Below are 11,985 nucleotides of genomic sequence, written 5' to 3' on the forward strand. Positions count from 1 at the left end.
TTTAAGAATAAGATAAGGAGGCCTATGAGGTAAGATGGCTCTGCAGGTAAAGGCACTTCCTGCCAGGCTGGAAGACCTGAGTTTGACACGCCCCACCAGGCACCACATGGTAGAAGCATGTGGCACATGAACGCATACACACAAAATGAATAACAGCATGTAGCTGACTCTAATGATACACATGATAGAAATGCCATAACAGCATGTATTAACTGGAAAGAAGAAAGGGGCAGGGCTGTGGTAGCACACACTTTTGGATCTCTGTGAGTTTGAAGCCAGCTTGATCTAAAAAGGAAAAGAGAAAAGAAAGAGAAGGGATCAGCCTTAGCCATACAACATTCTGGAAGCTAAAGCTGAAGGGTCAAGAGTTCAAGACCAGCCTCAGCTTCATAACAAATTTGAGGGCAGCCCAAACTATATGAGACTCTGTTTTTAACACAACACACACACACATGCACACATCACTTGCAGGCATGCACATGGGAGGGGGTGGTAATGAAGAAAATTGCTATTACAGTTTTCTTTCCAATATTAGCTCACTTGCATGGCAACCACTGCATCTCTGGGATTTTATGAGCTGCTTTTCACGGCTGGCACCTCACTGACCTGATAATACTTCAAACTCTGGAAGAACTGGGCCACTCTTAAAAAAATATCCCCTGGACCAAATGGGTGCCACAGTAAACTAAACCTAAGGAAAGATAGAAGAAACAGGGTCTTTGTAAGATTAAAAAAAATAATAATAAAATAAAATCTGAATGAGCTTTCTGATGGAAGAGCGCCAGAACCTGAGAATTTCTGGTTCGTTCACAGAGGTTATAAACACTAACTTGATATCAGGCTCCGGGTTCAATTATATACTAACCTGATATTGTCTTTCCACCAAATTATTGATGAGCAGCATCAAGACACTCAACAGACTCATTTATCAAACCTCAAAACCCTAGTTTGCATTGATTTTCATCTATAAACAGTACACAGTAAGTAGATATTTATCATCAAGGACAAAAAAATGGAGAAAAAAAGAATCAATATAACTATAAAACATAGCATTTAAGAACAGAGAGGGAAATGAAGTCAAAGAGCTTACTCATGTTATTAGTCGGTCACCATAAATGAATCAGCTCTGAATCTTTCCTTTCATTTGAATATTTTTATCTGTTCCATCTATGGGAACGACATGTAAATGCTGCCCATACCAGCTAGGGCATTCAAATTGCTTGACTGGTATTGGTTTTAGGCCACACACTGCAATGCCTCCACTCTGGCCCTTCCAATTGGGGGGTCTGTGCACGTTGACTTATCTATGGAGTAAAGAATAGCTGAAAACCACATAAAGTGGAGAGACGGGGATCTGATGAGAAGATTCTGGTACAAGAATAACTAACAATAATGTCTTAAATTTAATCCTAGTTCTATTTTGGCAATATTCCTAAAACCCTTTACTTCATGGTTCCAAAAGATTGAAGGGACTTTTGTACTGTCCCTTACTGGTTTTGTAATGATGTTATTGTTGTTGAAAACAATGTCTCATGTAGTAGCTCAGGATAGCCTCTTTGAATTGGATATGATATGTAGCAAAAGATGATAGTAAGGTTCTGATTCTCTACCATCTATCTCTTCAGTGCTGGGCTTTCAGGCCAGCAATGGCCACACCCAGTTTATACATTGATTGGGATCAAACCCAGGGCTTTATGAAATAAATGCAAAGCAAGCAAGCATCCTATCAGGATAAAGCAAGCTATATCCCCAGGCTCTATCATTTTTTGTTAAGAAAGAGAGAGAGAGAGAGAGAGAGAGAGAGAGAGAGAAAGGAAGAAAGGAAGGAAGGAAGGAAGGAAACAAGTTATTTCCTGGATCTGTATCTTTCAACAACTTAAGATTTTGTTTCTTAATAACATAATAAAATTGGTTTCCTTCAGCATTTTTAGTTAAACACACCTCCAACCCCCTGAGCTTTTTGTCATGAAGGAATTCCCACCCTCAACATAACATACACACTTTCTTCTACATTACCAAACCATGTATCTATTCTACTATCAAAAACAACTATGGTTCCTCCTGTTTTCTTCCTGGTCAGATTGGATCTCTCTCTCCTTTCTCCTTCTTTTTTTAATGTGTATAGGTAGGAGCTCAACTTTCAGGAGTTAGTTCTCTCCTTCTACCCTGTGGCTTCTAAACTCAGGTAGTGAATCTTAACAGCAAGCACCTTCACCTGCTGAGCCATCTTGATGGCCCCAGCTGAGCTCTTTGAAAGAAAGCATGCCTTTATAATAAGTTAGCCTCCTGGTATTCTTGTAGTTTTTCTTACAACAAGTTTACTCTAAAATTTAAAACAACAACAAAACTCCCCTGTTTGTAAGGCTGGGACTTAGCTCAATGGTAGAAATTTGCAAGCACAAGGCCCCAGGGTTGGATCCATCAGTTGGTCAGTTTACTATAAAGACTAAATAAAGTCCTTCTTCACAGGGGACTTAGGAACAAAGCTATCTCTAGATCCCATCAAAAATATTTTCTAAAAAGAGGAAAGAACATCCACCCATCTAACTAATAGGAAATAATAAAAACAGCTTGCTTTCACAGAAGCTGTGAGCACACACTTACAGGCTTTTCCAAACACAGGCCTGCTGAACAGAAACAGAATGATCAAAGCTGACCTCATACAGGATGATCATGTGACCTCATACAGTAGCAAAGGACCCAGCAACCGACAAGCAATCATTTTATAACCAATAAACACGGCTGTAGCACAAAGACCTCTTTCTCCTTCTCCAGTTTCCCTCAGCACCCACAATAAAATGTTAGCTCCAAACTATTGGACACTGTGAGCCGCTGCATATTAAAACAACCATAAGTGGAGTCAGACACCAATGGGCCTTCTTCATCCTCAAGTTAAATGCCCTGAAAACACTCAGAATAATTCTAGGGAATTTCATGGAATAAAATGGCTTCCATTTTTGAGGTTCTCAGGAGAGGGCTGGTGGTTCATCAGGAGAACACATTTCCTCATCAGTAACTTAGTAGATCACATGTGGTCAGATCTTGGACTCAACAGGCCTTCAGTTGCTTTTCAACTGCCCTTAGCATCTGTGCCCAACTACTCAAAGCTCATTTGAGCACACAGCATTCTCCAGTCTCCCTCCCTTCCTCCTTCCTTCCTCCCTATCTGTATGTATGTCTGTGCACCACTTGAGTTATATGCCTGTTGCCAGAGGAGGCTAGAAGAGGGCATTATATCCCGTGGAACTGGAGTGCCAGGTGGTTGTGAGCAGCAGTGGTTCTGGGAATGGAACCAGGGTCCTGTGGAAGGGCAGCCAGTGCTCTTAACCTTGGAGCCATCTCTCCAGCCCCTTCAGTCTTGGGGATGGATGAAGACACACTTCATGTAAGGATTTTCCCTAGGGGTTTGTGAACACAAACCTTAGGCCTGAAACTAAGACCCACACATAATCGAGAAGCTTCAAGAAAAGAATTCTGTCAGGAAAAAGAACAATTCTGACAAACTGGATCATCCGAGGTTGCTAGGTTCTTACACAGATGAATTTTTACCCACAACTCCACCGTATGGATCACTGCTCTTACCCTGCACTCACCCAGCTCTACCCAAGAGAAAGCCGTGGCCAGTCAGAGGCTCTTTTAATGTTTCATGCAGAGAAGAAAAAAAGAAAGAAAGAAAGAAAGAAAGAAAGAAAGAAAGAAAGAAAGAAAGAAAGACTGCTGTCCCTTGTCTCTAGAAATGCTTCAAAGCAAAAGTGACTAAGTAAAAAAGACTAAGTATAAATAAATAACAGAAAGTTCCATTAGTATTGTTTGCTTTCTCAAAATCATGCTCATGGAATATTGAACATCATGGCCTCTGGCCATTCTAAGCAGCTGTTAGAATCTCTACAGATAAAGAGACTTGATTATTTGAGCTCTCCAGGCCTGAAGTCAGGCAGTCCTAGGGTCAAATCTCAGCTCAGTCACACACCGATCACGTGACCTAGCACAGATAATCCTTATCATTTCACCTTTCATTTTTCTCCTATTTAAAATGAGGGTAATACTTGAATCTACCTCATAGGATGCCTTGTAAAGGTTTAATTTGTCTGGTGTTTAGAAAACACTAGGAAACAAAATACTAATATAGTATTACTGTTATCTTGAGAAAGCCACATAACATAGTCATCTTACACAAGGCCATAGTGAATTCTAACTTACCATGTACAATTATACTTACTATTGGGGCATGTTTAAATACATCACACATCCATTCAAATGTAGACAATTTGTCTAATATGGTTTCTTTAAAAAATTAAAGTGGTCCATAATTGGGGGCTGGAGAGATGGATTGGCAGCTGCTCTTCTAGAGGTCCTGAGTTCAATTCCCAGCAACCAAATGGTGGCTCGCAACCATCTATAATGGAGTCTGATGCCCTCTTCTGACATGCAGGTGTATGAGCACATGTATGTATGTATGTATGTATGCATAAAATAAATCTTAAAAAATTTAAAATAATTCTTAGCCAGGAAGTGGTGGCAAAGGCCTTTAATCCTAGCACTTGGGAGATAGAGGCAGGTGGATCTCTGTGAGTTTGAGGCCAGCCTTGTCTCTTATCTACAGAGTGAGTTCCAGGACAGCTCAGAGAAATCCTGTCTCAAATAAAAAAAAATAAAAAATAAAAAAAAAAAAAGCTTCTCTTTTCCACCCAAGCAGGGTTTCCACCAGGCTGACCTCAAAGTAAAACTGTGATCCTTCTATTTCCTGAGTACTGGGGTTACAGGATTGTGGTACTGCACCCTGTTTATGGGGTGCTGAGGTCAACCCTTGAGCTTTGAGCTCTGCTAACTGGCTCATCTCAACCTAATAACCTCTCTTGACTTGGCCAGCCCTTCACTTCTCTGCTGCTGACCACTGAAAGCTCTTCTGGCCTGGCCTTCCTAGCCATTTATGAGACCAGCTATGTGACTGCCTGTCAAAAATGAAGTGATGAATCATGCCATATAAGGCCAAGGGCGAGAATGTGCCCTCCAACTGCTTCCTCCTTGTTGCATAGCTCAGCAGAAAGACTGGGTTTTGATTTGCAAAGCAGCCATTTCCAGCATCGGTCCCAAGTCGCCAACAAGTACAGTCCAAACACTTCTTGAACTAGAATTTAGGTCTAGCATGGCTGCCTTCTGCTTTGTTTTTCTAGGCAGAGTCTGATCACAATTTGTCCTTGTTCTATCTCACCCTGTCCACATATTGCTGGCTCAAAAGGACCAGTCGTCAGTGTTACTCTCTGTGAGAGCATGGTTCTGGCACAGTAGAGCCTAGAATAGGCCACTGTCCAAAGACTCTGGGCTAACCTGCTTTTTCCTTCCACCTTAAATAAACAAAGCTAGCAATGATCTCTCTAGATTCTTTTCAACTTCCATGTGTACAGACCCTCAGTTCCCCAGCCTTACCCCACACACCCACCTCAACTCAAATCCATACATTTGATTACAAATTGGCCAGTGATTCTGTCTCTCATTCCTTCCAATGACACAAAGAGTTCCTCCTTTGTGCAGTGAGGTTATGGTCGAGACAAAGTACCATCTTGTAGCTTATCATCCCAACTGCCCACCTTCCTCATGCCAAAACAGGATTCATTTATTCATGCAGTAACTGCTGAGTATCTGAACGGTATCCTCATTTGAGGATGAAGTGTAATGGCTGTCTCTCAAAGAGTTCGTCTTCTGGAATGAGAAGGCAACTACAACAGTAAGACACAGAGGAGAAACAGTGTTCCAATGGCAAGTGCTTGTAAGACTTTAAAAAGATGTTATAAACCCATTATCAATACTTCCATCATGGAAGAAGAATTTTCGAAAACCTCTCCCTCCTCTACACCTAATCTTTTTTTACCACATTATTATTTTTACATAATTTCTTGTTTGTTTTCTGTTTCGAAACAGGTTTGAAACTCACTATGTAAACCAGATGAACCTTGAACTGGCAGAGATCCTCCTGCCTCTGCCTACTGGGTACTGGGATGACAGGTGGATGCCACATGAGGCCTTAACATCATTTTTTAAAATGTGTTTATGTGTAGAAGTGTGTGTATGTCTGTGCACCAGGTGTGTGCTGGGTGCCAGAGGAAGAAAAAGAACCTATTGGATCTTCTAGACTTGGAGTCACACGTGACTGTGAGCCACACGTGGGTGCTGGGAATCAAACCAAGATCCTTTGAAAGAGCAGCCAGAGCGTCTCACCACGGACCCTTTGCCCCAGCCTGCCATTTCTTAAATCTGCATTCTCCACTCTGCATTTACAGTTAGCACACGTCCTAGGGAACACCAGGGCTTTCACTCCATCTCCAGGGCTCCCAATCTGTGATTTCTGAATTCAGAAATCACTCCACACTCCAACTTGCTTTTTTTTTTTTTTTTTTTTTGTCGTCTTGATCTCTTGTACTGTTTGCTCTAAGGTGAACTCCCTGAATCACAGACCTGTGCACACCAAATCCCCGGCAATGTCCCTCCTCCCGCAAACAGCAGCTGAGATGAGTTTGAACTTAGTACTGGGTGGGATCTTTAAGTCATACACTATCCAGAGCTTACACACCTAACAACTCGGCAGTCAGGAAATAGGGGCGTGTTCTAAGCTATAATTCAGGAAGCTGTATCCAAAGGGGAGAACCGGCAGCATGGACAGAAGTCATAAAATACTGTGGGGCTGGGGTTGGAAAGAGAGCTACACATGGCTGCCGCTATCAAAGGCAACTACCAAGAGGCTACACCTGAGCTCAAACTGGGAGGGAAACAAGCAAGCATTCGGGGTGAGAAAGGGCACAGGGTTTGGTTCCCAGAACTGCAACCCCATCAGTGAGGCTTGAGAAGTGTGGGCCTTTGTGAATTGGTCCTGCCTCAATCAGACTGAGCAGGAGAAGCTGGAAGAGAAAGCAAGTTTAATCATCTAAGCCACAGCAAGAAGAATATCAGAGAGGCACAGTAAAGAGATCCCTGAAATCAGAAAACCAGGTTCCCAGGCCCAGCTTTGCCCAGAGGGGGCGAGGGCGGGCATAGGGAGTCATCTAACCTCCCTGGTCTCAGCTTTCTCATTTGTAAACTGAAGCAGCTGAACTGGCTGACCTCAAAGGTCCCTCGGAACAAAACCAGACCAACTGTATATTATTTCTACCATTAAAACACTCATCACGGCAGGAAAATAAAGGGAGGAGGGGGGAGGGGTCTTCTGTGATCTCTTTTTTTTTCTTCTTCTTCAACTTCAATTTTGGGTTTCCTAAACTTCCTACAATCATGTGCCTCTCACATCACAAATTTAACACTTTCCTATAGAATTTCACTAATGAATTAAGTTTGAAGAGGAGTTGATTACGAGAGGTGGGGGAGTGGAATTAAATGCCCTTGCTTCACCTCTGTAGGGCCAAAACATCGGTCTCTGCTGTATTCATTCTGAAATTCTAGTTATGATTTCACATTCCTCCAAGAAATGTTCAGCGTTGGCCCCATATAGTATACAGCTTTGGGGTAGAATTAATGTCCGTATAAGCCACACAATGTAAATAACCAGGAAGGTTTATTTTCTTCTTTTCAATACTACCCATTGAAGCATGGGAGGCGAGGAGGTAATAATGTTGAAAAATAGGTTTCCGTGTTTTGTTTTTTAATTTTTAAAGCTTGTACTCGAAAATGCACCCTGCCGAACCGCACAAAATTCTTGGCACTTTCCCCGAAGACTGACATTTCTTACGCTGTATTCAGAGGCCCCAGAGCTCCAGGAAAATCCAGCAAACACAGATGCAATTTCATTCTGCCCCTATTGGAGCCTATGCACCAGAGGCAAACACGGCAGTCACACAACTTAAAAGAACCACCAATGGATCAGAAAACCTCTCCCACAGCCACGCAAAGTTTAAAACAGAAAACTTAGTACCCTCCCTTCCTAGACGCAGGGTATCACGATGCGCTTCCTGGGCTGTGGTTTAAGCAGCTACACACAGGACTTCACACCTGAGCGCAAGACTCCGCCGCAGGGCAGGAGCGCGCCCGCAGGTGTCGGAGACGCCCGCGCCCAGGAACCCCGAGCCCTCGCGGAGCGCTGCTAAGTCAAGCTTGGCTTTCCTGCCCGGCTTCCCCTTCCTGCCCCGCGCCCGCGTGCGCGTCCAGGTACCGGGTCCCTGGTACCTGCGGCGGCCGTTCGGCAGCTCCTGTCCGGTATCCCCGCGCCCGCTGGTGTGCTCCGCTCGGCTCCGCTGCGGCTACTTCTCACCCGCCTCCTAGCCCGTGCTCGCGCCACTGCGCATGCTCGTCCCGCACCCCCGCCCGCACGCTTGTAATCCACTTGCCGGGTTTTAGTTGCTGCACCCAGGGGAGAGGCCGGCAGACCTTCGCAGTCAGGTGAAAGGAGGCTTGCTGGGGCTGCAGGTTTGGGATGGGGGTGGGGGAGTGGACCCGCGCTGCCGGGGCGTTATCCCTGCTGCTCATGCTTCACCCAACCTAATTACGAATGTCTGCACCCCTGATTAGCTTAGCACCGTGATTCTCAAACAAGGGCGCATCGGGATTACCTGGAGGTGTTCAAACAGCTCTCAAACCCAGAGTGTCCGCGTCTTGTGTCTGTGTGTTTCTAATGTGTTCTCAGAACACTAGTATGCGTACCACTTTTGAAAACCACAGCTCAAAAGACAAGACACTTATTAAAGTAAAACCGTTTCTCTCATCCTTCTCCCTTTTGGAGAATCCAGGTAATTCTTCCTCTTTAGTAAACAGCCACACCTGTTTAAAATAAATAACCAAAGCCCACACTCAAACAAAGGTGGGATCTTTTTCCGACAACATGTGAGTCAAGCAAATGGAATGCTGCTTCAAGGGTTCTTGTATGCTTTTCTGTTAGCATAATCCACAGGTGTGCAGGGTACCTTTGTTGCACTTTGACCTAAGGTCCTATGTGGCCCTTAGCCCAGTAGTCCAGAACTGATGCAGAACAGGTAGCAACCAGGCCAGTAGGAATGTGACTTAAGTAGACTGAAACTGTTTAAAGTCCAAAAGAATTGGTCGGGCCAACGAGGAGTGAGATAAGGACTTCTCCATGCCTAGAAAATCCATAACCCAGAAAGCCCAATAAACTTAACGGTTTTTGTCTGAGCTCAGATCTACAAGAGGAATTGTGTCCACACAAAATATTTCCTTAAACATGTATGTACATGACCCAGGCATTTCATTCTTAGCTCTTATCCAAGATAAATTAAAACAGATCACATAAAGACTTGAGTACGAATGTAGCCCCTTCTTTCCTTCCTTTCTTCCTTCCTTTTTCTATAGCCAAAGTCTGGAAGGAATCGAATGTCAAGGGGTGAATGAAAAACAAATGTGCTACATCAGTTCAATGGAATACTACTTGGTACTAAAAGAGAATGACCTACTTAAGTGCTTCACTTATAGATTGCCACATCCTCCTATACCAGGAGTGAATGAAGAAAAAGAAAGCACACAGACACAAATGGACAGAAAAAAAAAAAAAAAAAACTGAGATTGGATGGTCTGGACTCCAGGATGGAGAAGTCACAGGGTCCCCGGAAGTGGTTTATTATGTACAGTTTATTATGTACAGCTGGCCAGGGAGGCGGAGTTATTGCATGTAGCTGAACAAGGAGGCAGGCATAGGGAATCTCAGTGGGAGATCGGTGGAGCACTCTCTGTAGGAAAGCAGTCCTCAGGCAGCAAACATGAGGAGGGATAGAAAGCAATGGTGATGCTTTCAGCTCACACTATCAACACCTGTAAATGGTCCAGAGGAAGGCGTGGCCATCTCTCTGAGCCTGTCCTGACCCAGGGAAGGCTTTGCCACCTCCATAGGGCTGAGGCATTGGGGTCCTTGACATGGTCAAGCCCATTATCTTATGACTTCATTTGCTTCCTACAATAGATAAATCTCAAAATCATTAGGCTGAACTGGAGAAACCAGAGAGAAAATGTATAGTGTAAAGCTTCATTTCTATGAAGCCTTTATAAAGACAAAAGCAAAGTCGGTAACTGCCTGAGCCAGAGGTGGAGAAAGAATGAATTGCAAGAAGACAATGAGAATCTTTCAGGGCCATACAGACATTCTCTTTATTAATAATTATGATGATTTGCTGGGTGTAGCCAAGTACCAAAGCTAAAATAGATACTTTAAATATGTAAAATTCACTTTATATAAATTATTGCCCAATAGAATTGGAAATGATAATCAAATATATGCATATTCTATATATGTAGTGAAATAGTGACTGATAAGTCCATAAAGAAATGCAGAACCCAAATATGACATCACTTGATTTGGAGGGAAGACAAAAGAAATTCATTCCCCTAAAGGAAGGTAAAATAATCAGTTTTAAATCATTTGTAAAAGTAATTAGTCCCAAGATGCAACTTGTTGATGATAAAAACCAAAGTATTTCGCAGAAGTTACTCCCAAACCTAAAATGGCAAAGTATAACATTAGAAATGCACATAATTATAAACAAACAGTGAGGTAGGCCTATAAGCCTAGCTTGAAAAGCTGTGACAGGAGGATAACAATGGAAGACCAGCTTGGACATAGGCATAAAGAAACTTTATAAACATGGTGGCCCATTCCTGTAACCCCAGCACTGGGGAGGCAGAGGCAGACAGATAAAGATCTCTGTGAGTTTAAGGCCAGCCCTTAGAACATAGGGAGCTCTGTAATAGCCATGGCTACATAGTGAGACCCTGCCTCTCATTCAATATATATACCTGACATATATATATATATCAGATCTTATTTGATAAACATACTCTACTGAGAATTCAAAGATCAATCATTTAAAAGTAATTAAAATCATGCCTGTAATCCCAGTTCTTTTTAGGTAAGGCAAAATCAAGAATCCTAGGCCAGTCTCTCCTACATAGCAAATTCCAGACCTGCCTGGGCTACGTGATATCCTATCTCAAATAAACACATACTGAGGGGAGAGGGGAGTGACTGACATAATGGTCTCAGTAGCAAGAATTCACTGAGTAGCCTTACTTCGTAAGCACAAGTATATTGTATTTATAGTAACCATGGCCTAGATAGAGCTGTTTCAGTGGTTCAGAGTATTTGTTGCTCTTGCAGAGGACCTGGATTCCCAGCACCCACATGGTAGTTCACAATCACCTGTAACTCCAGTTCTAGAGGATCCGATGCCCCTTCTGACCTCCATAGGCACCAAGCATGTACACTGCGAACAGACATACAGGTAGGTAAAATACCCATACATGAAGTAAAATGCATAAATCTAATTAAAAATGTACAGATTAAAGATTTGTAGTAAACATGTCAAAATCAATCAGGGTTCCCTAGAACCAATAGATTGAACATATATTATACAGGACACTTAGCAGACAGGCTTGCACAACACCTCCTGGGTATTCTGAATAGTCAGCAAATGCTGTCCACACACTGGAGAGGTTGAGAGCCCTGTCCCCAAGGCTGGAAGTCTCAGCAGTCCCAATCGGTCACTCGATTTCTGGAGGATTCCTGGAGAGAAGCTGTTCTTTAATCCACACTGCAAAGAGGCTGAGAACTGATGTCAGAAAAGAATGGCAGCGCTGTGGCAGCTACAGGGCAGAAACACTCACCAGCAAGCGGCATGGTCAGGCAGGAGAGAAGCAACTCTGCGAGGGTCTCCTTATATCTGCATGCCACTCACTGGAGGAGGCGTGTCTTAGGGGAGGCTTTCCCAATGCCACTCACTGGAGGAGGCGTGTCTTAGGGGGAGGCTTTCCCAATGCCACTCACTGGAGGAGGCGTGTCTTAGGGGGAGGCTTTCCCAATGCCACTCACTGGAGGAGGCGTGTCTTAGGGGGAGGCTTTCCCATCTAGGTTAATCACTTCCAGGAAATGCGGATCCTTACAGTTGATTCCCTATCCAATCAGACTGATGACCAAGATTAACTACTACACCGTATGCTCCATGTTTTCTAGAAAAATTCCCAATTTTGAATATTTGCTATCACATGAATTAGGTTCAAACA

At 43.3% G+C, this 11,985-nt stretch overlaps 1 protein-coding gene and 1 long non-coding RNA gene across 4 annotated transcripts in view; both read right to left on the minus strand.

Moving 5' to 3' along the window:
- Pls1 (plastin 1) overlaps positions 1-8,271 on the minus strand; it is an 89,626-nt gene extending 81,355 nt beyond the window's left edge. For 2 of the 3 annotated variants that reach the window (XM_034484524.2, XM_034484521.2), the window contains exon 1: positions 8,152-8,271. The gene's annotated coding sequence lies outside the window, so the exon portion shown is untranslated. Of the gene's footprint in view, positions 1-7,900 lie in introns of all 3 variants that reach the window. The other variant, XM_034484525.1, reaches the window with a different exon arrangement.
- A 2,022-nt stretch (positions 8,272-10,293) lies between these two features.
- Positions 10,294-11,714, minus strand: LOC117693582 (uncharacterized). Its single transcript, XR_013105760.1, has 4 exons — positions 11,590-11,714; positions 11,370-11,488; positions 11,126-11,189; positions 10,294-10,425 (listed from the first exon to the last, which is right to left on the minus strand). It is a non-coding gene; the product is annotated as an uncharacterized LOC117693582 (long non-coding RNA).
- Between the last annotated feature and the right edge of the window lie 271 nt (positions 11,715-11,985).

The sequence above is a fragment of the Arvicanthis niloticus genome, chromosome 21 (genome assembly GCF_011762505.2).
Source record: "Arvicanthis niloticus isolate mArvNil1 chromosome 21, mArvNil1.pat.X, whole genome shotgun sequence".
Taxonomy (NCBI): Eukaryota; Metazoa; Chordata; class Mammalia; order Rodentia; family Muridae; genus Arvicanthis; species Arvicanthis niloticus.